Below are 26,029 nucleotides of genomic sequence, written 5' to 3' on the forward strand. Positions count from 1 at the left end.
ACAGTTTGAGTATTCGTTCAAACGCTGTGTTAGCAAATCTGGGACACAAATATACCAGAACCAACTAAAGTTCCGAACAAACAGCCCGTGTGCGAAAGGTCTGACAGTATCTCTTATAATGTTTGCCCAAGACACTAAGTGGCCTTGACGGGACTTATTGGAGTATTCAATTATTCGAATGAACTGGTTGGAAAATAGAAGGGAGAAAAATCCGGGCCCTGTCACGACAAGGTCGATTAGGTTGACCAGAAATATTGGGTAGTTTTTCAACTCGCGCAAGTCAGAGTTAAACAAGAAACAGCAGACCAGATAGAGGTTCACACAGAAAGAAGTCAAGAAAGCCGCAGCCTGGATTTAATATTTAAGAATGACTCACTTATAAATTCGACAAGGTTGTTGACTAGGTGGTACTCAAACATGTTCATTTAGCGCAAAAAAACAACTGGTTTTTAGCCTCACTGGACATACTCTATGCCAGCTGGAGCACCCAGGTCGAGGTGGCCAGACCGAAGTGACCCCATATTCAGACAATCTTCGAGCGCACACATGTTCCTGGTGCGCTCGAATTTCATGGTCTGGATAAGGCTTCGAGCGCACATTAGTCTGGACAATGGTTTGGAAGTAGTCTACTCAGAGGACGTTTCGAACGCACTTTATTCTGATCAGAGGACGTTTCGAACGCACTTCAGTCTGATCAGAGGCGGTATTCGAACGCACTTTAGTCTGATCAGAGGACGTTTCGAACGCACTTTATTCTGATCAGAGGACGTTTTGAACGCACTTTAGTCTGATCAAAGGACGTTTCGAACGCACTTTAGTCTGATCAGAGGACGTTTCGAACGCACTTTAGTCTGATCAGAGGCGGTATTCGAACGCACTTTAGTCTGATCAGAGGACGTTTCGAACGCACTTTATTCTGATCAGAGGACGTTTTGAACGCACTTTAGTCTGATCAAAGGACGTTTCGAACGCACTTTAGTCTGATCAGAGGACGTTTCGAACGCACTTTAGTCTGATCAGAGGCGGTATTCGAACGCACTTTAGTCTGATCAGAGGACGTTTTGAACGCACTTTAGTCTGATCAGAGGACGTTTCGAACGCACTTTAGTCTGATCAGAGGACGTTTCGAACGCACTTTAGTCTGATCAGAGGCGGTATTCGAACGCACTTTAGTCTGATCAGAGGACGTTTTGAACGCACTTTAGTCTGATCAGAGGACGTTTCGAACGCACTTTAGTCTGATCAAAGGACGTTTCGAACGCACTTTAGTCTGATCAGAGGACGTTTCGAACGCACTTTAGTCTGATCAGAGGCGGTATTCGAACGCACTTTAGTCTGATCAGAGGACGTTTTGAACGCACTTTAGTCTGATCAGAGGACGTTTCGAACGCACTTTAGTCTGACGATTGGAGGCGTTTTGTTTAATGTTGAACTAGCAGGCCCCTGGCTACCCTATAAGCAGTAGAACCTGAGAAAAATTTGTAAGCATAAATCTAAACGAAGGTAGCTATATTTCTACGAGCAAATTTCCAGAATGGAAATTGTTATCGAGTTCCTTTTCTTACACATCACTTCTCTTTTCTTATTGCTTGGCCACAAAAAGGCAGCCACATCTGTGAAATCTGTGTTTTCAATAAAAGCAGACGTCAGATATCAATTTATTTGTACTTTGTTACAGACTACAACTTTTGCTATGTTTAGCACACGTTTTAGCTTCAGACTCGACATCTTTTTAATTAGAAACAATTTTTGTCTTCAGTGCAGTAAGGACTTTGTCAATCTCCAATTTCGCCAACACCAGACAGTCTTTTTTTGTTGCAACTTTTTTCGCTTACACGTTGAACATCAGAAAACTGTTCACGAAAACCGAAGCTACACAATTAAACTGAAAAGATAGCAGCAAAAAACAGTTACTCAAGTCATATACTCAGTGGCAACAACCATGCAGCTTCAAATCTTAAATTTACAAATACGAAAACAAAACGAACCAAGTAAAATGAACAATTTAATTTAAATTTTATCATCATCGGAGCCCGAGGCGAGGAACAATGAGTCAATGTCATCAAATTCATTTTTGAATAATTAGAATTCACTTTTAATATCAGATTGCAGAACTCATTATCTTGCACATCTGACAGATCAAACGAATGGTCTTTCCAGCATTCAACACAGTTCCGGAGAGAAGTGCAATTGCTCTTCAAAACAGTAATTCTTTGTTCAACTTTTAGTTGCCAAGAGTTGCAGGCCTCCAAAATTACGTTTTCAATGAGACTCACTTGTTCCTCAACATATTCCTCATACGTGACATGAGCTCCGAAAAAATGCTGTTCACATCAACAAAACACAAATGGAAGACTTCATCAGAACTCATTATCAATCTCTGAAAACGCAACAGTACGGTCACGGTACTATCAAGAGGAATTTTTGCGTGCAGGAAAACAGGTTGAAAAGCTTTTATTTGCAAAGGGATCTGATATTCTATTTTTACAGTAGTAGAAACAAATTTCAGTTAGAGCATTTTCAAACTTCACAAAGAAAGCTAGAAACACTCTTGAATTGAAGCAGAATCTTCAAGCCTGAAACTTAAGCATCATCCGCAAAAACATCGCAAGAAGATCAGTTAAATAGTAGGTTCAAAAAATCAGACCTTTTGTACCAGCTCGGGCTGTAACCTATGCCCCCTTCGAAAGCAATAAGTATTGAGTTACGTAATCGATGTGTTTCGTTTGTGTAAATTAGCCTAAGTGCCAGCAATTTTTTGTCCAACAACATTTTCGGCTTTGCTATCTTGCATATTGGAGGAGAGCTAAGACTTGTACAGATACCGGGCGCAAACATTGAAACCAACACGCAAGATGCTAGAAAAGCCTTAGAGTCTCTCACTCTTGAAGATGACGAGCAGATAGTATCTCTTGACGTAAAAAGTTTGTACACCAACGTTCCAGTTGGAGAGGCTATAGAAATTGCTCTAAGAGATCTCTATTCAAGCAACCTAGCTCCAGATATCCCAAGGTCCGCCATGAAAAGTTTGCTAAAGCTTGCGGTGACGAATGTTCATTTCAAATGTAATGGGATCTGGTATGTACAATCAGAGGGACTGGCTATGGGTGCATCACTGGCTGTAATACTAGCAAATGTGTGGATGAAATCGTTTGAGGCATCACTTCAAAAACCAGAACTCAGTAAAAACTTTTCCAGATGCGACCAAAACGGGAATTGCAAAGACTGTAACCGGAGAGTGACCTACCGAGGAAAAGGAGTGGAATGTGAGTCATGCAAAAACTGGTTTCATGCAAGATGCCAAAAAATATCGAATGAGGAATACGCCAACATGCAGGATGTGGTTTGGATTTGTACTTATTGCAGCAACCAACAGACAGTGGGACACGATAAGGAGATGAAATTGTTTAAAAGGTATGTGGATGATATTATCTGCACGGTTCGTGGTGACCCGGATGAGTATTTAAAATTTGCAAATTCATTACACAACAACCTGCAATTTACCTTAGAAAAAGTGAACATGGATGGGGGTTTGGCTTTTCTTGACATTAACGTAAATGTGAGCAGCAAAAATAATATCACCTGTCATTGGTATCAAAAACCAACTGACACTGGAATAATACTGAATTTTCGCAGCTGTGCACCGCTTCAACATAAGAAAAATGTGATTCAAGGGACGGTTCACAGGGTTTTTAATGCAACCTCTAATTGGTTGGCCTTCGATCAGGCTCTTGAAAAGAACAAATCTTGCTGGACCAAAAATCAATATCCAGAGGAATGGTCTTCAAAAATTGTGAATCAGACTCTAGAAAAAATAATAAGTGGCGGTAAAGACCAATTAAGAACAACACAAAAAGAGCATCAAAAAAGCAAGACTAAATCTAATGATAAGCCAACTATTTTTCTACAATACAGAGGCAACCTCACTCAAAACTTCGCAAGCAAATTGAAGAAACTATGCGAATTGCAAGTAGTTTTTACAACGCGAAAATTAAGATCGTGCCTCCCCACCCTGAAATCATCCTTTGATAGAGATCTGAAATCCCACGTGGTATATGAAATTAAAGGTAATGGATGCGGATCCATCTATGTTGGGCAAACAAGCCGGCATGTTACCACAAGGATAACAGAACATCAAAAGAAGGATTCACAGGTGGGTCAACATCTAGTTGAATGTCGTGGCGCCACGAATGACATTGAATGGAGAATTCTGGACGCCTGTCGGTCAGTAGAAAAACTAATGATCATCAAAGCTATATATATCAGCAAGCTGAAGCCGGCACTAAACACACGCGACGAATATAGGGGGAGGGAACTCACGCTAAAATATTAGTTCAAATCATAATTTTGACTAAATGTGAATGCATAGGGCAAAAAACATTTTGTGCATGACAAAACGAAATTTGCAAAACCTCCACAAGAGGGATACTTATGGTTAGGGCAAATTCGGAATAACCCTAAAAATACAAGAACATGGACAAAATCGAAAAATCCGGAATAGGAATGTTTTTAAGTAAATTGATAACAGATGTAAATATGTGTTGTAAATAGGCTAAATATTGTATATAGGGAAAAATTTTCGATTGAATTTTTTAGAATGTTTCCTAGAATTGTTTTAATTGTCATCTCAGACAAATGTAAATACATATTCATTTTATCTTTTAACAATTTGTAAAACAGTTTTAACCTGACGATGAACGTAAAGTTCGAAAACGTTTTTTTTAAGTATTGGAAGTAATTTTAATTTGACAAATTGGTTTCTTTTACAGATAGCAAAGATTCTACATGGTTGCACACGGTTTGGCATAGGGTAACGCATGTTCTACGTTAGGCTGCATGTTGAAGGAGCGTTAAAATATGCGATGAAACGGAGCTTATACATGCAAAACGGAAAAAAGAGGGGAAAGAAGAAACAAAAGAGAGAAAAGACACAGTAGAAGAAAAAACGCATAAAAAACAGAAAACAATGAGAAAAAAAATAGAGAAACAAAGGAGAAAAAACACAGAGGAGAAGAGAAAAACAAGATATGAAGGAGAGAAAGCAGTCATAAACGAAAGCGATAAAAGTAAAGAGAAAAAAAAACAAAAGAGGGAAGAAGAAAAGAAAGGAAAAAAGAACAGAAACGCAAGAAAGCCGGAAACGAAAGAGAAAAGCAAGCAATTAAAGAAAGGCAGAAGGAAGAAGAAATGAATGAGAAACGCGAGATAATAGAAAGAGAAAAAGGAGAACAGTGGGAGAGAGAGAGAGAGAGCGAGCGAGAGAGAGAGAGAGAGAGAGAGAGAGAGAGAGAAAAGAAAGGCAGAAAAAATAATAGGAACGATAAAATGAGAAAAAAGAAAGACACAAGAAACAGAAAAAAAGACTGATAAATAAGAAAAAGAGAAAAGGAGAGAAAAAACAGAAAAAAAAGAATAGAAACGAAAAGTCAAAAAAAGCAAAATGAAGACGGGAAAATATACAAAAGAGAAAGGAAGAAGCGAAAGGGAAGCTAGACAAAAGCCCGAAAAAACGAGAGAAGACAGAAAAAAAGAAATGCAGAAAAAATGAACAGAAAAAAGAGAAAAAATTAGAGGAAGCAAAGACAGAAAAGACAGAGAAAAACAAGAACAAAAAGAGAAAAGCAAGAGAGAAAAAGAATAGCCACGGAGAAAAGGAAGGCAAAAAAGAAAATGAAAGGCAAGAAGGAGGGATGCGAAAGGGGAAGAGATAAAAAAGAAAAGGAGGAAAGAAAAATAGGAGAGAGAGAGAGAGAGAGAGAGAAACAGGAGATGAAAGAAAAAATAAAAGAAGAAAAGGAGAGAAAAAAACAAACAGAAGAAGAACAGACAAGAAAGAGAGAAAAAAAGATAAAAAGACACAAAACGAAATACAGGAAGACGAAAAAAACAGAGACAAGAGAAAGAGAAAATGAAAAGGGAACAGACAGAGAAGAAAGACAGAGAAAAGAGAAAAAAAAGTGAGAGAACAGAAGAAGAAAGGCCCAAAAAAGACAGAAAAGGGAAAAAGGCAGAAAAACGAAAGAGAAAATGCAAATAAGAAAAAGAGAAAAAAGAAAGAAAATCAAAAAAGAAAAGAAGAAGAGAAAAAGAGAACAGAAAAACAAGAGAGGAAGGAGACCGAAAATAAACAGAAAAACGAAACGATAGAGAAAAGAGAAAGTCACGAAAGACAGAGCAAGAAGAGAGAAAAGAAGAAAGAAATGAAAGGCTGGAGGAAAAAAAGAAATGAGAGAAAAGCAAGAAACAAAAGAAAGAAAGGCAGAAAAGAAGAACAGAGAAAAAGGAAAAAAGCGAGACAAAAAGGACGGAAACGACTGGGACAAAAGTAAGAGAATAAGCAAGACAGGAAAGAAAGGGAGAAGAGAAAGAGAGAAGCAAAAAAAACAGAAAAGGAGAAGTGAGATCAGAAAAAGGAAAAAGCAGAAAAGAAAGAAACAAGAGAGGAGAAAGGCACAAAACAGAAAACAAGGGAAAGGAAACAAAAGAGAACAGGAGTGAAGAGAAAAGAACAGACAAGAAAGAAGTGAAAAAGACAGAAGAAAGAAAGAAATTAGTGGAGCAAGAAAAAAAAGAAAACAAGAGAGCAAAGACAGAAAAAAAGACAGAAGAAAACGAAAAGGAGAGAAACGAAGGACAAGATATGAAGGAGAGAAAGCAGTCATAAACGAAAGCGATAAAAGTAAAGAGAAAAAAAAACAAAAGAGGGAAGAAGAAAAGAAAGGAAAAAAGAACAGAAACGCAAGAAAGCCGGAAACGAAAGAGAAAAGCAAGCAATTAAAGAAAGGCAGAAGGAAGAAGAAATGAATGAGAAACGCGAGATAATAGAAAGAGAAAAAGGAGAACAGTGGGAGAGAGAGAGAGAGCGAGCGAGAGAGAGAGAGAGAGAGAGAGAGAGAGAGAGAGAGAGAAAAGAAAGGCAGAAAAAATAATAGGAACGATAAAATGAGAAAAAAGAAAGACACAAGAAACAGAAAAAAAGACTGATAAATAAGAAGCAAAGATTCTACATGGTTGCACACGGTTTGGCATAGGGTAACGCATGTTCTACGTTAGGCTGCATGTTGAAGGAGCGTTAAAATATGCGATGAAACGGAGCTTATACATGCAAAACGGAAAAAAGAGGGGAAAGAAGAAACAAAAGAGAGAAAAGACACAGTAGAAGAAAAAACGCATAAAAAACAGAAAACAATGAGAAAAAAAATAGAGAAACAAAGGAGAAAAAACACAGAGGAGAAGAGAAAAACAAGATATGAAGGAGAGAAAGCAGTCATAAACGAAAGCGATAAAAGTAAAGAGAAAAAAAAACAAAAGAGGGAAGAAGAAAAGAAAGGAAAAAAGAACAGAAACGCAAGAAAGCCGGAAACGAAAGAGAAAAGCAAGCAATTAAAGAAAGGCAGAAGGAAGAAGAAATGAATGAGAAACGCGAGATAATAGAAAGAGAAAAAGGAGAACAGTGGGAGAGAGAGAGAGAGAGCGAGCGAGAGAGAGAGAGAGAGAGAGAGAGAGAGAGAGAGAGAGAAAAGAAAGGCAGAAAAAATAATAGGAACGATAAAATGAGAAAAAAGAAAGACACAAGAAACAGAAAAAAAGACTGATAAATAAGAAAAAGAGAAAAGGAGAGAAAAAACAGAAAAAAAGAACAGAAACGAAAAGTCAAAAAAAGCAAAATGAAGACGGGAAAATATACAAAAGAGAAAGGAAGAAGCGAAAGGGAAGCTAGACAAAAGCCCGAAAAAACGAGAGAAGACAGAAAAAAAGAAATGCAGAAAAAATGAACAGAAAAAAGAGAAAAAATTAGAGGAAGCAAAGACAGAAAAGACAGAGAAAAACAAGAACAAAAAGAGAAAAGCAAGAGAGAAAAAGAATAGCCACGGAGAAAAGGAAGGCAAAAAAGAAAATGAAAGGCAAGAAGGAGGGATGCGAAAGGGGAAGAGATAAAAAAGAAAAGGAGGAAAGAAAAATAGGAGAGAGAGAGAGAGAGAGAGAAACAGGAGATGAAAGAAAAAATAAAAGAAGAAAAGGAGAGAAAAAAACAAACAGAAGAAGAACAGACAAGAAAGAGAGAAAAAAAGATAAAAAGACACAAAACGAAATACAGGAAGACGAAAAAAACAGAGACAAGAGAAAGAGAAAATGAAAAGGGAACAGACAGAGAAGAAAGACAGAGAAAAGAGAAAAAAAAGTGAGAGAACAGAAGAAGAAAGGCCCAAAAAAGACAGAAAAGGGAAAAAGGCAGAAAAACGAAAGAGAAAATGCAAATAAGAAAAAGAGAAAAAAGAAAGAAAATCAAAAAAGAAAAGAAGAAGAGAAAAAGAGAACAGAAAAACAAGAGAGGAAGGAGACCGAAAATAAACAGAAAAACGAAACGATAGAGAAAAGAGAAAGTCACGAAAGACAGAGCAAGAAGAGAGAAAAGAAGAAAGAAATGAAAGGCTGGAGGAAAAAAAGAAATGAGAGAGAAAAGCAAGAAACAAAAGAAAGAAAGGCAGAAAAGAAGAACAGAGAAAAAGGAAAAAAGCGAGACAAAAAGGACGGAAACGACTGGGACAAAAGTAAGAGAATAAGCAAGACAGGAAAGAAAGGGAGAAGAGAAAGAGAGAAGCAAAAAAAACAGAAAAGGAGAAGTGAGAACAGAAAAAGGAAAAAGCAGAAAAGAAAGAAACAAGAGAGGAGAAAGGCACAAAACAGAAAACAAGGGAAAGGAAACAAAAGAGAACAGGAGTGAAGAGAAAAGAACAGACAAGAAAGAAGTGAAAAAGACAGAAGAAAGAAAGAAATTAGTGGAGCAAGAAAAAAAAGAAAACAAGAGAGCAAAGACAGAAAAAAAGACAGAAGAAAACGAAAAGGAGAGAAACGAAAATGAAAAGGCAGAAAAAAATAAGCCAGACAGAAAATAGGGAAAATGACACAGAAATGAATAAGGAAAATGAAATGAAAAGCAATTCAGAAAGGAAGAAAAAAATAGACGAAAAAGAAAAGTAAGAGAGAAAAACGAGAGAAAAGAGACAGAGAAAAAACAGAACGAAGAAACGAAACACATAAAAGAGAAAAAAACGAAAGAGGAAAGTCAGAGAGAAAAAAAACAAACAAAAGAAAGGAAGAAAGGAATAAGAGAAAAGAAAAACGGAAACGACAGAGAGGAAAGAGAGAAAAGCCAGACAAACAGGAAAGAGAGAAAAGAAAGAGAAAATAAAGCTAGCACAGAAAAAGAAAAGCAAGGGAGAAAGGAAAAAGAGAAAGGAAAGAGAGCAAAACAAAAAACAAAAAAAACGAATGAGGAACGAAAGAGAGAACAGCGAGAAAAAAGCAAATAAAGAACAGAATAAAAAGAGAATACAATGTAAAAGAGAAAAGAAAGAAACAACACAGAGAGAGGCAGAAAAAAGAAGAGAAAAAGAAAACAGAAACAAAAGAGAAAATAAAGGAAGAGAAAAGAGCATAAAAGAGAGAAACAAAGGAAAGAAAGAAAAAGAAGAGAAAAGGAAAACAAATGAAAGAAAGAAAAGAAACAAGAAAAGAAACGCAGAAAGGAACAGAACAGAAGAAAAAAGAAAAAAGAAAGACGGAAACAACAAACAGAGAACAAAGACAGAAAAGAAAGACCGAAAAGAAAGGGAAACAAGACACAAGACAGACAAGAAAGATAAAAGCAAGAGAAAGGAAAGAGGAAAGAACGAAAAAACAGAGAGCGAAAAAGGAAAAAAGAAAAGCAGGAGAAAAGAAAGAGAAAACCAAGAGATGAATAGAGAGACAAAAAGGAAAAGGAAAGAAAGCAAAAAGAAAAAAAAAGGAAAGAGAAAGACAGAAAAGAATTACAGACATTTAAAAAAAAGCAAGAGAGGAAAGGAGAGAAAAAAGACCGAACAGAGAGAAAAGCAAATTAGAAACGAAAAAGAAGGAGAGAAGAACGAGAAATGATCAGGAGATAAAAAGAAGAGAAGAAACAAGCGAAACAAAAAGAAAGAAAAGATACAGCAAAAAAAGAAAGCTACGAAAGTTAAAGAAAGAGTACAGGTATGAGAAAAGAGAGAAAGAAGAAAGAAAAGAGAGACCGAAGAAGAAAAGAAAAAATGAGAGAAAAGAAAGACACAAAAAAAGCAAGGCAGAAAAGAAGAACGCAGAAAAAGAAGAAAAGAAAGCAAGACAAGAAAGAAGGAAACGGCAGAACCAGAAGAAAGAGAAAAAGCAAGACAGAAAAGAATGGGAGAAAAGAAAGAGAGGAAAAACAGAAAAAAAGAAAAGCAAGAGAAAAAAAGAAAAACGAAAACTTAAATAAAAACAAAAGAGGAGCGAAAGAGATAAGCAAAAAAAACAGAAAAAGAAAAAAGAGATCAGAAGGTGAAAAAAATAGAAAAGAAAGAAACAAGAGGGGAGAACGCATAAAAAAAACAGAAAACAAGAGAAAGAAAACCAAAGAGAAAAGTTATTATGTCTTACAGAATACCTTTATCACGTTTAACCAGTCTCAATTTTAGAATGAACAAAAATTTGGAAAATGACAAAAAAACACAAACAATTTCAACATTTTGGGCTCAAAAACTCACAAAATGACCTTTTAACCTTAAATTACATCCCTCCCAGTACCTACATAACATTAAGCACTCGAAGAATTATTTAACGCGACTAAGGACTTCTAATGAAAATTAATGCCCACTGGGCGCTGCCTGTTTATCCCGTTGTTAAGGACGAAAAGTCAAATGGGTCAGAAAAAAAACTGATCAAGCGAATAATTGCATAAAAATCGACAAACAGGACTTGTATAATTGCTACAGACTTAGTTTAAGAGCAATTAAAAAAGAGTTGTTGAACCTAATATGTTCGCAATCATTATATTGTCAACGAAATAAAAAGAAATCAAATAAAAACCAAAGATAGCAATACCCTCTTTTTGGATCTATTTCTAATTGACATTTTTCGGACACTTCTCTTCCATACCTGTTTTTTTTGGGCGCGTATCCCTCACAGTGGTCGCCAATATAGAATCTGAATATTTAGGGTGGAGGTTTTACCCCAATCACAATTCCACAATGGTTCTTAGAATCTATCTTTAGAGAAAACTACTGGACTGGATAGTAACATCACCAACCTACTACTCTTAACTAGACTAAAGGGTTATACCAGGCATTCCGTTCAAACCCTAAGGTAAGTATTTTCAGGCGCTATAGAATTGTAGTCAATTGCCAATAATAATGATGATATTAGAATATGTTTGTAATGCCTCACTATGTTATATGATAATTTAGCTTCTAAGAAATGTTTTACCAAATGAAATAATTTGGTGACTAAAATATTGAGATTTAAACCAGGTCCTCAATTCATTTTCTAATTATTCGATCAACAAATATACTTAAAACAAATTATAGATGACGTGAAGAGCTCGTCGGTGTTCACTCCACAACCCAACCAGACGAGTATTAACCAACTTGATAGAACGTTAAGACATTGCCCATCAGGTACTTCAGGTTACTGCAGACCGTTTTAATTGTCTACTTGGTTCACCATTCCATACTACATGGGTTAACTTAACTTGCCAAGTCTTCTACGAGCAGGCAGGCCTACCACCAGAGTGGCTTCACTATGCGGTCTCCTAGAAGGAGCTTGGCCGATTATTACTCTCAGAAATCAATCGTCTTGATGTTGTCCGGGATTCGATGATGTCCACCAGTTCGTTAACCGAACTTAACCTAATTATTGATTGGTTGATCACTACTTTATTAGTTACCAAACTAATTTATACCCAATAAATTGAAGCTAGATTGAGTATGATTTCAGATCCTCGGAGATGTATTGTGAAGTTACTAAAGCTGTACAATTACACTGTTGATTAACAAAAAACCGAAAGAAACGATTAAGTTTTACCCAATCTTAATTATTACGAGGCTATTGTTCCTTCAGAACAACTAGTTACAAATGCCTATGAGTGCCAAATATCGAAGCGTTTAGCAAATACCTACTAGATACCAGTTTAAGCTCCATTAAGTTATCAGAAAAGGTCTAAAAAGAGAAAGTAGTGGAAAATTTGCTAAGTTAATTTAACAAAAAGTATAGTTACCAGAGTATACTAGTTCAAACAATTTTTACAATTTTCACCACCACGACAGAGATCTGTTAACTCATTCGTCTAAAAAAATTTACTCCGCAATTCAGATTATCACGACAATGTAATTATTTTCAGTCTGATTTTGGTTACAAAAATTGGCTAAAGTTGAGCCGTATATATACTACTTATCTATGTTTGGTTATGATAGTTTAGTCTTATTTTTACCAAATGTTCCGAAATTTTGTGTGAAAAAAACCTTTTTGGGAGAAGTTTTCAGAAGGTTATTCATGACTTTGATAGCCTAGGCCCCTAATTTAAGTTTCTAATCCAATATTACGTGGGTGAGAATTTTGGTGTTCAATCTAGGATATAATCTTTATCAGAGTCAATATTTACCTATTCAACCGTTCTCATCAGTTTAAATTTCTTCACCATTATTATATTTGTACAATTTCAAATTTAGAATTCGCTTTTGTGTTGGGAATAATTCAAGGTCAATATTGATTTGGTTCTTCTCCGAAAAACGCTTAAGTTTAACTTTCATTCCTACATCCCACCCATCCGGACTAAACTATTCTCCTGAATAGTACAAATTAGTATAACGTAAAAATATATAAAAGCACCATCACCATATGTTGGTACGACAATTTTAATCAGCGTTTGTCTCCTCATTTCGCATTCTCTCAACAAAGTTTAGTCTCTTTTCAAACTGCATGTCAATTCCGATATCTCGTTGATCATCGTTGGACAAATTGTGAATATGTTTTGTAGTGTTTTTGGACTTGTAACACATCTTCGCAGCCCAGACAGCCAAAAGGACAAATGCTTGGCACCATAAGTATAAACCAAGCAGAACCGCCAGCTCTTTAAATGTATGCAGTGTTGACCCATGGCGAAAGGATTTGAAGTTGTTTTCCTCAGAAAAATGTTGATGGATTTTGTCTGCCATCTCAGTGACTAATTCAGGCGTGACATCAAGCGTAGGGACATCCTTGAGTGCCGATCTGATCTTATGCAACATCAAATTCCGACTCTTTTCTGTAGGAGTGACCGCTGGAATGCTCGGGATGTTGAAAGCGGTATCCAGTAGTTCAGAAGTTGTGATTGTTGTTATTAGTCCACTGTGTTGAAGACAATATGCTGGATCGGTCAACATGACCAGTCCATTCTTCGGGTGAACCAGTTTTCCATCGCAGGGGGATGTACTAGGCAACTTTTACAGGCTGGTACACGGTTTTAAAACTTTCTGCCCCCACTGTACGTTATGTTATAAAGAAATTGTTGATCGTCTGCCGCGTTGAGGAGGTACATAAAGTTCCCAAGGTGGATTGCTGTCCGTAAAATTGGCAATTCGGTTACTTCTCGTGTGCAAGTAAATATGTTTTTCTGTTGCGTCAAAAATAGTGTTTGTACTTGCAACTCGCTGTGCATAGCATTGAGAGTCCATGATACGTTGTTAATTGCACTTTGGGCGCAAAAGGCATACATAAAAACATCAGACCTTCGATGATCACAGGCTTGGGCTTGTTGTATTTTTTCCATTGTTTTTTGAAGCACCTCCAGGTTTGTTTGCGGAATCTCAAAGTTATCCTCTGAGTAGTTTAGCACTTTTCGTTTGTCTTCATGAAGCTTCAAACCACTGCTGGCCATGACCTGAATAGACTCTCTTTCTTCGTTGCGTAGGTAAACCATTCTTGATTCCCAATAGTGCAATCGTCCTTCCAATTGTTCCATCTTTCGCTTAGAACTTTCGCACAGACCAAAAAATGAGAGTAGACTACAGCCTGCTTTTTCCAGTAAGGGCTCTAAAGTTATCGCCGTCGCAGCTCCCATTGCAAACAGCAGTGCTGAAGAGCGATAGTCTGGTTTACAAAATATGCTACTTCTTTGACAAGCTTTGTCCTCTCTTTCTCTGCTCTTTCGTATTCTGTCTGAATAGATGAGATTATTCCGTCAAAGTGTTGCAGTAATAGTGCGCTTATTTCTGGGTTGTTACAAAACTCGGAGCTCTTCCACTTTTTCTGTTCCAATTGCTGAATTTTGAAAACAATTTTTAAATTGATCGGAGATCCACGTTCAACAGCTTTGGAACTGGGACTGCGATGTCCACAGTCAGATATGAGTCGGCCAATGAAAATGGAGTTTGAGGTTGAAAGAGAACATGCGCAGTAGTTTGTGCACTCTCCGCTGTTTGCTGTTGTACCGCAAGTATTAATATAAATATCACAAAGTGGTACATCTAAACATTATTATTGTTAATTACTGCGCTAAACATAGATACCATTTATTCTGTATTAGAAAGAGTGCTACATTCTCTAATAATTCCCCCCAAATTCGCTGAAATTTATTTGAGCTAATTAGCTCTTTTCATAGTATCGGTGATATATTAACTTGCGATATAGTTTTTTTCTGGTGCTATTTAAATATCTTTTACGATCGTCCCCATCTTTAGTAAAAATTTTGGCTCATCTTTTGATCTTTACAATTTTTTTAGGCAATGCTATATAGAGAAACTTAGTCAAGTTCCTTTTTTAATTTTTTTTGTTTTTTAAACATATATACATTCATATATATATATATATATATATATATATATATATATGTATATATACATACATACATACATATATATATATATATATATATATATATATATATATATATATATATATCTTCTTCTTTTTCATTTGTCGTCAATTCCGAATCGATTTGGGTACTTCACTGCGCGTCTTTCTCGTGTTTTAGCGATGGAGTTTACTGTTTCGTCAGTTTTGATTCTCAAAAGTTCTGCAAATGTTTTTGGTTTGCACATTTCCCTATTGGCGCATGCAGGTGTTGAGTGTGCTTCACTGAGGTCCCTCAAGACATTTTTGGCTTGTGTGGTCGTTGGGCAGTGATGTAGAGTCAATATCTATGGCTGGGGTTACAAAAAGTGTCTGGTTCTCTTGGGTTTTGTCTTGTTCCGGAGTGATCTGCTCTGCTGGTATATTAGTCTTAGTGGGCCTTTTAGTTGAATGTTCTCGCTCTGCAAAGAGATCGTAGAAAAATTCTTCATCCTCGTCCATCCATTTGAAGGAACTCTTTTTTGTTTGAGTCGTCTTGATGTAATTTCTGGGGTGAAAGTTTTATTGTCTTCTTCAATGTGAACTTCCTGGTCATAGGTATTTTGGCGGCTGGGTCATTTCTCCTGATAAGATCATCTTGTTTCCATTCTGGGTAACTCGTATTCCTCCTTCACAGGCTTCAATCGATTGTAGTGGACTATCTGCCATTTCTTGGAGTTTGTGTCTTTTGAGATTTTATAGTTGACTTCTGAGGTCCTTTCGATGATGTTATATGGTCCGATCCAGGGAGGAAAAAACTTCCTTGATTTTGCTTTTTGAGGTGCAAAAAGCCAAACTTTTTCTCGTACAAATCTTTTTGTCTTCCTTGTGGGTAGCCAAATGTCTCTCTGGCATTCATATGTGCTTCCCTCAACTGTTCATTGAGCCATCTTGTGAATTCGTAGTTGGCAATTTCGTGACCATGTGCTTTCGGGAGCAGCAGTTCAATCGGGTATTTGAAATCTTGTCCAAACACAAGTGAGAATGGAGTCTGTCCTGTTGTTTTGTGTACGGTCGTATTATAGACGAAGTTGAGATAGGGAATCATTTGATCCCAGCTACTTGGATGGTTTGCGCAGTAATTGGAAATAACATCCGCAACAACTCTGTTGTGACGTTCTACCGTACCATTTCCCTGCGGGTGATATGGAGATGTTCTTTTCTCTATTCCCAAAACTTTGCACACTTCTAGTAGTAGTTTCCTGCAGAAGTTTGCTCCTTGATCGGTGTGAAGGCAATCAGGTGCTCCAAACGTCAAAACCCAGTTCTCCACAATTGCTCTAGCAACATCTTCGGCCGTGGTTCTTTCTAAGGGGACGCAAACCACGTATTTAGTGAAATAGTCCGTCAATACGAGTATGTATTTTGCACCGCTTGTCTTTGCTCGGGTAACAGGTCCCAGGATATCTGCTTCCACTTTGCTGAATCGGATACTAACGTTGATTGTCTGGAGAGGGGCTATTCTTTTCTTTCCAGCGGTACTTCGTGCTTGACAAAGGGTGCAGTTCTCACACTTTCGTTCAATGTCTTTTCTCATATTTCGACACCAAAACCTCTGTCTTGCCCTGTTCAAGGTCTTTTCAAAAACAAAATGGCCTCCACTGAGTTTTGAATCGTGAAGTTGTTCCAAAACTGTCTCTCTGAGTCCCTGCGGTACTACAAGTTGTTTTTGGGTTGTATTGCTTCCTTCCACATGCCACTTCCTGTACAGTACGCCATCAGTCAGTTCCATCTGGTCCCAGAAGCCCCACATCGCTACTGCATCTTCTCCTTGTGTAATTGCGTTTGCCTTCTTGATTTTTAAGTCTCTCAGCGGAAATTGGTCTGGATGTTTCTCAGCGTTTGCCCATTGCAAGTTAAGACGTAAGCATGGATCGTTTCTTTGACTAAGCCTAAGTGAGTTTAAGTCTTCTTGCAATTTGATACTCATTGGTTCGTTCGCGTCCTCGGCTGTAACTAAGTTAATTCTTCCTTGGGCTTCTTCCAAAGAGTTAGCTGATGGGCAACTTCCAAACATAACCAGTCTCTCAGCTTCAGTTAGCTCAGGTGTGATCCTGCATTGTCTTGACAGTCCATCTCCTTTCCCGTGCTTGTCTCCTAGTCTATGTACTACTTGAAAATCGAATTCTTGCAGTCTTTGAAGCATCCTGAATATCATACCGTTATTGTTTTGTCTAAATAATTACTGTAGCGATGCATGATCTGTTCTGAGCACAAATTGAGTTCCCCAAATGTAAGGCTTAAACCATTTCATTGCCTGAATGACTGCTAATGCTTCTCTTTTTTTTGTTGAGTAACGACATTCTGCTGGCGTCAAAACTCTGCTCGCGAAAGCCACTGGGTATTCTACTCCATCGACAATATTCGAGAGTACTGCTCCTAGACTGTTGTCACTGGCATCCGTGTCCACGATAAAATCAGAATTGTAGTCCGGATGCTTGAGTACTGAGCTATCAATCAAAGCCCCTTTCAGTTTCTCGAGTGCATTATGGCATTCAGGGTTCCAAGTGAAACGGCTGTTCTTTTTTGTTATCTGGTGAAGAGGTTGCGCTATCCCAAAGTCTTTGATGAGACGTCTGTATTTACTGCAAAATCCAATAAAATACCTCACTTCGGTAACGTTTTCTGGCCGTTTCCAGTCCCCTCTGCGCTCAGTGTGTATCCTAGATAGGTTATGGATTTCTGAAAGAGGCGGCATTTCTTGGGCTTGCGTTTAAGATTGGCCTGTCGAAGAGCGTGAAAAACAAACCGCATGTGTTTTTCGTGTTTCTCCACATTCCTACTAAACACCAGAACGTCGTCCAAGAAGATGAGGACAAACGAAAAGAGATATTCTTTGAATATGCTTGTCATAAGTCGTTGGAAGGTTCCCGGTGCATTGCAAAGTTCAAATGGAAGTCTGAGGTACTCGTAGTGTCCACCATCGGGAGTGACGAACGCAGGTATAGGTATAGCACTCTCAACTAATGGCACTTGCCATTATCCAGAGGCTAGGTCGAGGCTTGAGAAAATCGTTGCTCCGTGAAGATGATCCAGTATCTGGTCAATTCGCGGGATGGGAAAAGCGTCTTTCTTTGTTACTTCGTTCAGTCGTCTGAAGTCTTTGCACATTCTATTGCTCCCATCCTTCTTGGTAACGAGAACGATTGGTGCACTGTACGGGCTGTTTGATGGTCGGATAATGTTTCGTGCCAGCATTTCCTCAATCTCCTTAACCAGAGTGATCTTTCCAGGTGCAAGTCTATGGGGTGCAAGCTTGATCGGCAGCGTATCACCTGTGTCAATTTTATGCTGAACCAAATGTCTGTCCAAGTTCGTTGTCGTTCATTGCAAACACAGCTCTGAAATCTCGTAGCAGTGTTCTTCTGTCGTCTGTTTGTTGGTTTCTGTCTGGAATTGGTAAAGAACAAATCTGTTCTAACTCTTCATCGCATGATAGGATTTGGTTTGTTTCTGCAGTTACCCCGTGCTGTGTTTCTTCCCTTGTTTCAATTTGATCCAGACCAGATTCTGCTTCGGTCTCACAAAGATTTACGTGCCTGGGAACTTCAGATTTATAGGCAAATTGCAAATTTACAGCATTGCTTTCTTTATCCATCATCAGCTGCTTAGAATGGAAGTCAATTGATACTCTATTCTCTTCCATCACCTGGGTTCCAAGTATCAAAGGCATGTCTGTGTTTAGGGTCACCAAGAGATCGGCTTTCACTTTAACCCATGTGTCGAAGGTTATTTCACCAGTAAAAACGCCAAGTATTCCGAAAGAACTTGTTCTCGGAAAGCTCTGAGTTTGGAATGCTGTTCGTACTGTGAGTAAGTATTTTCTGATAAAATGTTCACATTGCTCCCAGTATCCACTAACGCTTTGTGTTTGTGTCCGTCAAGATCAGCCATCACGTAGACTGTACGTCCAAAGACTGCTTCGGCTTGAATTTTGTTGATACTGCTCACTTGCTCTGGGTTCGCTTTCTCTAAAATGCTTTTTACGATTGGTTGTCTATCGGTCTCCAATTTGCAGATATACCCGGTTGTAATCTTCCTTTCTGTGGACACTGATTTGACAAATGCCCAAACTCGCGGCAATTATAACACTGCATCGCAGACGTTCTGGGTCGAAAGCCTTCCGGTCTTCCCGGACTTCTACTCTGAAATCTGGGTTGACTTGATTCAAATAGAAATCTTGTTTGGGTCTCAAGAATCTTCTCCATGATCTGTGTAAGTTGCTTTTGCTGCTCTAGCATCTTATTGAAACTTCTGGTCTGAAAGTCGATCATTTGATTGAAACCCGATGACAGACTGGTGTTGAGTGCTCTAAAGTCAGCTGTTACTGACTCATCATGATCTTGTTCACCCTTTGTCCATCTCAAATGTCCGTTTCTTCGTCCTCGCAGTCGGCCGGATTCCGCTTTACTGATGGCGTCTAGAGCAATGGCCCGTTGTGTAGCTGCATTGAAGCTTCCCGGTTCTTCCTTCAGGAGTGTTTATCTGATTTCGCTGTCCAACAGTCCGTCCATAAAGGCATCTTTGTTAGCTTCCTGTCGTCCCGCAACATTAAGATGAACATTGGCTGCCTCTCCTAACTTACGAACTCGCCTTGAGAACTCTTGGATTGACTCGGATTCCAATTGTTGAAGATTTTTGAATTCGGTGCGGGCACACCTCGCGTTCGGAAAGTCGCCGATTCTGTTGATAAGAGCGTTCAGAACTCTCGCTATGGTCGGGGCTGGTTGTCCTTGCACTTGTTAAAAGAAATGATTGGGGAGAATGCAATACTCGTAGGACCTTGCGTTGGCTCTGGTCATCCCAATTATTGGCATTTGATATGGATTCGAAGTGTCGAACCCATCTTTCGAAACTGTCAAAGTTGCGGCTAGGGTATCGGAAGAGGGTGAGAAGAGGTGGTGCTACGTCTATTTGCTGCTGATTCTTCGCCTGGTTCTGTTGTTGCTGTTGCTGGTTGTTTAGTGCGTTGTTCATTTTTGGTAATTGAAGTAAATTTCGATGCAAAACCAAATGACACGAAAGAAAAATTAGATGAGTTTTAGCTTTGGAACGTATTCCAAAGATCTAATTCATCGGTTCTCTCAAATTCTAATTTTGCTTTTTTTCTTTTTTTTTGTAAAACGCAAAACCGCCTTCTAATCAGAAGAATCCCTCTGTGGTCGCCAATATAGAATCTGAATATTTAGGGTGGAGGTTTTACCCCATTCACAATTCCACAATTGTTCTTAGAATCTATCTTTAGAGAAAACTACTGGACTGGATAGTAACTTCACCAAACTACTACTCTCAACTAGAATAAAGGGTTATACCAGGCCCTCCGTTCAAACCCTAAAGTAAGTATTTTCAGGCGCTATAGAATTGTAGTCAATTGCCAATAATAATGATGATATTAGAATATGTTTGTAATGCCTCACTATGTTATATGATTTTTTAGCTTCTAAGAAATGTTTTAACAAATGAAATAATTTGGTGACTATAAGATTGAGATTTATACCAGGTCCTCAATTCACTTTCTAATTAATTGATCAACAAATATACTTAAACAAATTATAGATGACGTGAAGAGCTCGTCGGTGTTCAATCCACAACCCAAGCAGACGAGTATTAACCAACTTGATAGAACGTTAAGACATTGCCCGTCAGGTATTTCAGGTTACTGCAGACCGTTTTAGTTGTCTACTGGGTTCACCATTCCATACTACATGGGTTAACTTAACTTGCCAAGTCTTCTACGAGCAGGCAGGCCTACCCTCAGAGTGGCTTCACTTTGCGGTCTCCTAGAAGGAGCTTGGCCGATTAATACTCTCAGAAATCACTCGTCTTGATGTTGTCCGGGAATCGATGATGTCCACCAGTTCGTTAACCGGAATTAACCTAATTATTGATTGGTTGATCACTACTTTCTTAGTTACCAAACTAATTTAAACCCAATAAATTGAAGCTAGATTGAGTATGATTTCAGATCCTTGGAGATACTGTTGTGAAAATACTAAAGCTGTACAACTACACTGTTGATTAACAAAAACCGAAAGAAACGATTAAGTTTTACCCAATCTTAATTATTACGAGGCTATGGTTCCTTTAGAACAACTAGTTACAAATGCCTATGAGTGCCAAGTATCGAAGCATTTAGCAAATACCTACCAGTTTAAGCTCTACTAAGTTATACGAAAAGATCTAAAAAGAGAAAGTATTGGAAAATTTGCTAAGTTAATTTAGCGAAAAGTATAGTTACCATAGTATACTAGTTCAAACAATTATTACAATTTTCAGTACCACGACAGAGATCTGTTAACTCACTCGTCTAATAAAATTTACTCCGCAATTCAGATTATCACGACAATATAATTATTTTCAGACTGTTTTGGTTACAAAAATTGGCTAAAATTGAGCCGTATATATACTACTTATCTATTTTTGGTTATGATAGTTTGGTCCTATTTTTACCAAATGTTCCGAATCTTTGTGTGAAAAATACCTTCTTGGGAAAAGTTTTCAGAAGGTTATTCATGACTTTGATAACTTAGGCCCCTACTTTGGGTTTCTAATCCAATATTACGTGGGTGAGAATTTTGGTGATCGATCTATGATATAATCTTTATCAGAGTCAATATTCATTTTTTTCAACCGTTCTCATCAGCTTAAATTTCTTCACCATTATTGTCTTTGTACATTTTCAAATTTAGAATTCGCTTTTGTGTTGGGTTTAATTCAAGGTCAGTATTGATTTGGTTCTTTTCCGAAAAACGCTTAAGTTTATCTTTCCATTCCTACACATAACATTAGGCACTCGAAGAATTACCTAACGTTACTAAGGACTTCTAATGAAAAATAATGCTCACTGGGCGCAGCCTGTTTATCCCTATTTTAAGGACGAAAAGTCAAACGGGTCAGAAAAAAAAATTGATCAAGCGAATAATTGCATAAAAAACGACCAACAGGACTTATATAATTGCTACAGACTTAGTTTAAGAGCAATTAAGTAGAGTTGTTAAACCTAATATGTACGCAAACATTATATTGTCAACGAAATAAAAATAAATCAAATAAAAACCAAAGATAGCAATACCCTCTTTTTGGACCTATTTCTAATTGACATTTTTTGGAACCTTATCTTCCATCCCTGTTTTTTTTGGGGCGCGCAAACTTTTAGGCAGCTGGATTATGGGTCATTGACTCTCTTTGCAACTAGGTCAATGACTCTTTTTGCATTTAGGTTAATGACTCTTTTTGCATTTAGGTTAATGACACTTTTGCAGTCTGCGCTTTTTTGGACATTGACCTTCTACCTTTTACGTGATAAATTTTTTTTTGGCCGTTGACCTCTCTCAATCTGGCCTCTTAACCATGCTGCTCGACATGATCTTCAGAACCCCTTAGAAATGCAAAAATATATCGCTTAATTGTGTTGCCTTATGATGTCATACATTTAAAAGTATAGATAGATAGATTTATACAGGTTTCCATGGTTGCAGCCAAAACATACTTTACCCAGCTTTTAAATTTTGTTTTTTTTTAACAGAACAAGTGTGTTACACAGTAATGTACAATTAGTGGCTACAAGTGTTTCATACGGCAAAATTTCTACTAACCAAATGTAACATTGTTTTGCGTAAATTTATATTCGATTTCCAATTTTGTGAGGTTTAATTTAGATATTCTCAACTACATCGTCTTGATCAAGTTGTTTTGAGACATTTGTAAACTAAATTGTTTAACTTTGTTGAGCGTCTCGGCTAAAACATCTAAAAAACTAGGGGTGATTCTAATAAAATTAGAGTTAAGTCGGTAGCTTTCTGAAAAGCTGCAGGCATGTTGGTGAGACAAAAATTCAAACAATGAATCAGTAAATATTCCAAAATTAAACATAACCGACTAACGTCAGGCGAATTGCTCTCAAACGACCGGCAAGCGGTTGACTTTGTCAGCAGCTGGCGACGGTTTAGTGACTTCTGGGTGCTACCTCTTTATCCCGTTTCTGAAGACGAAAGTTAAATGGGTCAGACAAAAAGTCGGAAAAGCAAAAAACAGGATTAATATATTTTTTACACTTTGTTTTTGAGACCAATCAACAAGTGCCTGTTATGATATTTATGATTAAAAGCAATTCTACTATATCTCATTGATAGTGAAGATCAGAGATGATGAAATTACGCCATATAACAAAAGCTGAAGTAGGATATAAACAAAGAGAGAGAGAGAGAGAGAGGGAGAGAGAGAGAGAGAGGGAGGGAGAGAGAGAAAGGGAGAAAAAACGGTAACGAGCAAGAGGAGACAAAATTTAAAAAGGTTTTCAATTTCGCAGCAAAAAAATTCAAAACCATATCTAGTCTTGAAATTTCTGTCAAGTAACCCAACTCCGAGAATTAAAAGTTTCGTTGGCCAGTATTGGTATTTAAACTCAGCAACGGACAATATTGAAAAATTTTTGAAAAAAAGCCAATTTTTTTTAAAAATCTCGCTAAATTCAAAATAAAAATATCTTAAGAACCATTTTATTGTCTCAGGACAATATACCGTATCCCTGTTTCAAGCCTGCAATAGTTTGACAGGCTCATTAAGATCCATACATTTGGAACACCAAAAAAATATCCAAAAATTAGAAAATTTAAAAAAATTGCAATTATTTTTAAAAATTGCTTAAAATCCTGATATAAAAAACTTGAATAACATTCCAATACATCTATAAACAATGCAGTAACATATTATCAAACCCTAATAAGGAGTTGTTAAACCTAATATGTACGCCACCATTATATTCTCAACGAAATAAAAAGAAATCAAATAAAAACCAAAGATAGCAATACCCTCTTTTTGGATCTATTTCTAATTGACATTTTTCGGACACGTTTCTTCCATCCCTGTTTTTTTGGGGCGCGTAAACTTTCAGACAGCTGGATTATGGGTCTTTGACTCTTTTTGAAACTAGGTCAATAACTCTTTTTGCATTTAGGTTAATGACTTTTTTGCATTTAGGTTAATGACTCTTTTGCAGTCTGCGCTTTTTTGGACATTGACCTTCTACCTTTTACGAGAGCAATTTTTTTTGGTCGTTGACCTCTCTCAATCTGGCCTCTTGACCATGCTGCTCGAAAGCTCTTAAACATGATCTTCAGAACCCCTTAAATATGCGAAAATATATCGCTTAATTGTGTTGCCTGATGATGTCATACATTTAAAAGTATAGATAGATAGATTTATACAGGTTTCCATGGTTGCAGCCAAAACATACTTTACCCAGCTTTTAAATTTGTTTTTTTTTTAACAGAACAAGTGTGTTACACAGTAATGTACAATTAGTGGCAACAAGTGTTTCATACGGCAAAATTTCCACTAACCAAATGTAACATTGTTTTGCGTAAATTTATATTCGATTTCCGATTTTGTGAGGTTTAATTTAGGTATTCTCAACTAAATCGTCTTGATCAAGTTGTTTTGAGACATTTGTAAACTAAATTGTTTAACCTTGTTGAGCGTCTCGGCTACAACATCTGAAAAACTAGGGGTGATTCTAATACAATTAGAATTAAGTCGGTAGCTTTTTGAAAAGCTGCAGGCATGTTGGTGAGACAAAAATTCCAACAAGGAATCAGTAAATACTCCAAAACTAAACATAACCGACTAACGTCAGGCGAATTGCTCTCAAACGACCGGCAAGCGGTTGACTTTGTCAGCAGCTGGCGACGGTTTAGTAACTTCTGGGTGCTACCTCTTTATCCCGTTTTTGAAGACGAAAGTTGAATGGGTCAGACAAAAGATCGGGCAAGCAAACAACAGGATTAATATAATTTTTACACTTTGCTTTTGAGATCAATTAACAAGTGCCTGTTATGACATTTAAGATAAAAAGCAATTCTACTATATCTCATTGATGATGAGGATCAGAGATGATGACATTACGCCATATAACAACAGCTGAAGTGGGACATAAACAAAGAGAGAGAGAGAGAGAGAGAGAGAGAGAGAGAGAGAGAGAGAGAGAGAGAGAGAAAGGGAGATAGAACGGTAACGAGCAAGAGAAGGCAAAATTTAAAAAACCTTTCAATTTCGCAGCAAAAAAATTCAAAACCATTTCTAGTCTTGAAATCTCTGTCAGGTAACCCAACTCCGAGAATTGAAAGTTTCGTTGGCTAGTAATGGTAGTTAAACTCAGAAATGGACAATATTGAAAAATTTTGTAAAAAAAGCCAATTTTTTTTTTAAAATCTCGCTGAATTCAAGATAATAATATCTTAAGAGCCATTTTATTGTCTCAGGACAATATACCGTATCCCTGTTTCAAGCCTGCAATAGTTTCATAGGCTCATTAAGATCCATACATTTGGAACACCAAAAAATATCCAAAAATTTGAAACTTTAAAAAAATTACAAATATTTTTAAAAATTGCTTAAATTCCTGATATAAAAATCTTGAAGAACATTCCATTATATCTATAAACAATGCAGTAACATATTATCAAACCCTAATAAGGATTTGTTAAACCTAATATGTACGCCAACATTATATTGTCAACGGAATAAAAAGAAATAAAATAAAAACCAAAGATAGCAATACCCTCTTTTTGGATTTATTTCTAATTGACATTTTTCGGACACTTCTCTTCCATCCCTGTTTTTTTGGGGCGCGTAAACTTCTAGGCAGCTGGATTATGGGTCATTGACTCTTTGCAACTAGGTTAATGACTCTTTTTGCAATTAGGTTAATGGCTCTATTTGTATTTAGGTTAATGACTCTTTTGTAGTCTGCGCTTTTTTGGACATTAACCTTTTACCTTTTACGAGAGCAATTTTTTTTTCGGTCATTGACCTCTCTCAATCTGGCCTCTTAACCGTGCTGCTCGACATGATCTTCAGAACCCCCTTAGAAATGCGAAAATATATCGCTTAATTGATGTCATACATTTAAAAGTATAGATAGATAAATTTATACAGGTTTCCATGTATAATTGTGTTGCCTTATGATGTCATACATTTAAAAGTATAGGTAGATAGATTTATACAGGTTTCCATGGTTGCAGCCAAAACATACTTTACCAAACTTTTAAATTTGTTTTTTTTTTTAAACAGAACAAGCGTGTTACACAGTAATGTACAATTAGTGGCAACAAGTGTTTCATACGGCAAAATTTCCACTAACCAAATGTAACATTGTTTTGCGTAAATTTATATTCGATTTCCGATTTTGTGAGGTTTAATTTAGGTATTCTCAACTAAATCGTTTTGATCAAGTTGTTTTGAGACATTTTTAAACTAAATTGTTTAACCTTGTTGAGCGTCTCGGCTAAAACATCTAAAAAACTAGGGGTGATTCTAATACAATTAGAATTAAATCGGTAGCTTTTTGAAAAGCTGCAGGCTTGTTGGTGAGACAAAAATTCTAACA

The sequence above is a fragment of the Convolutriloba macropyga genome, chromosome 7, assembly GCF_964194025.1.
Source record: "Convolutriloba macropyga chromosome 7, txConMacr16.3, whole genome shotgun sequence".
In the NCBI taxonomy this organism is placed as follows: domain Eukaryota; kingdom Metazoa; phylum Xenacoelomorpha; order Acoela; family Convolutidae; genus Convolutriloba; species Convolutriloba macropyga.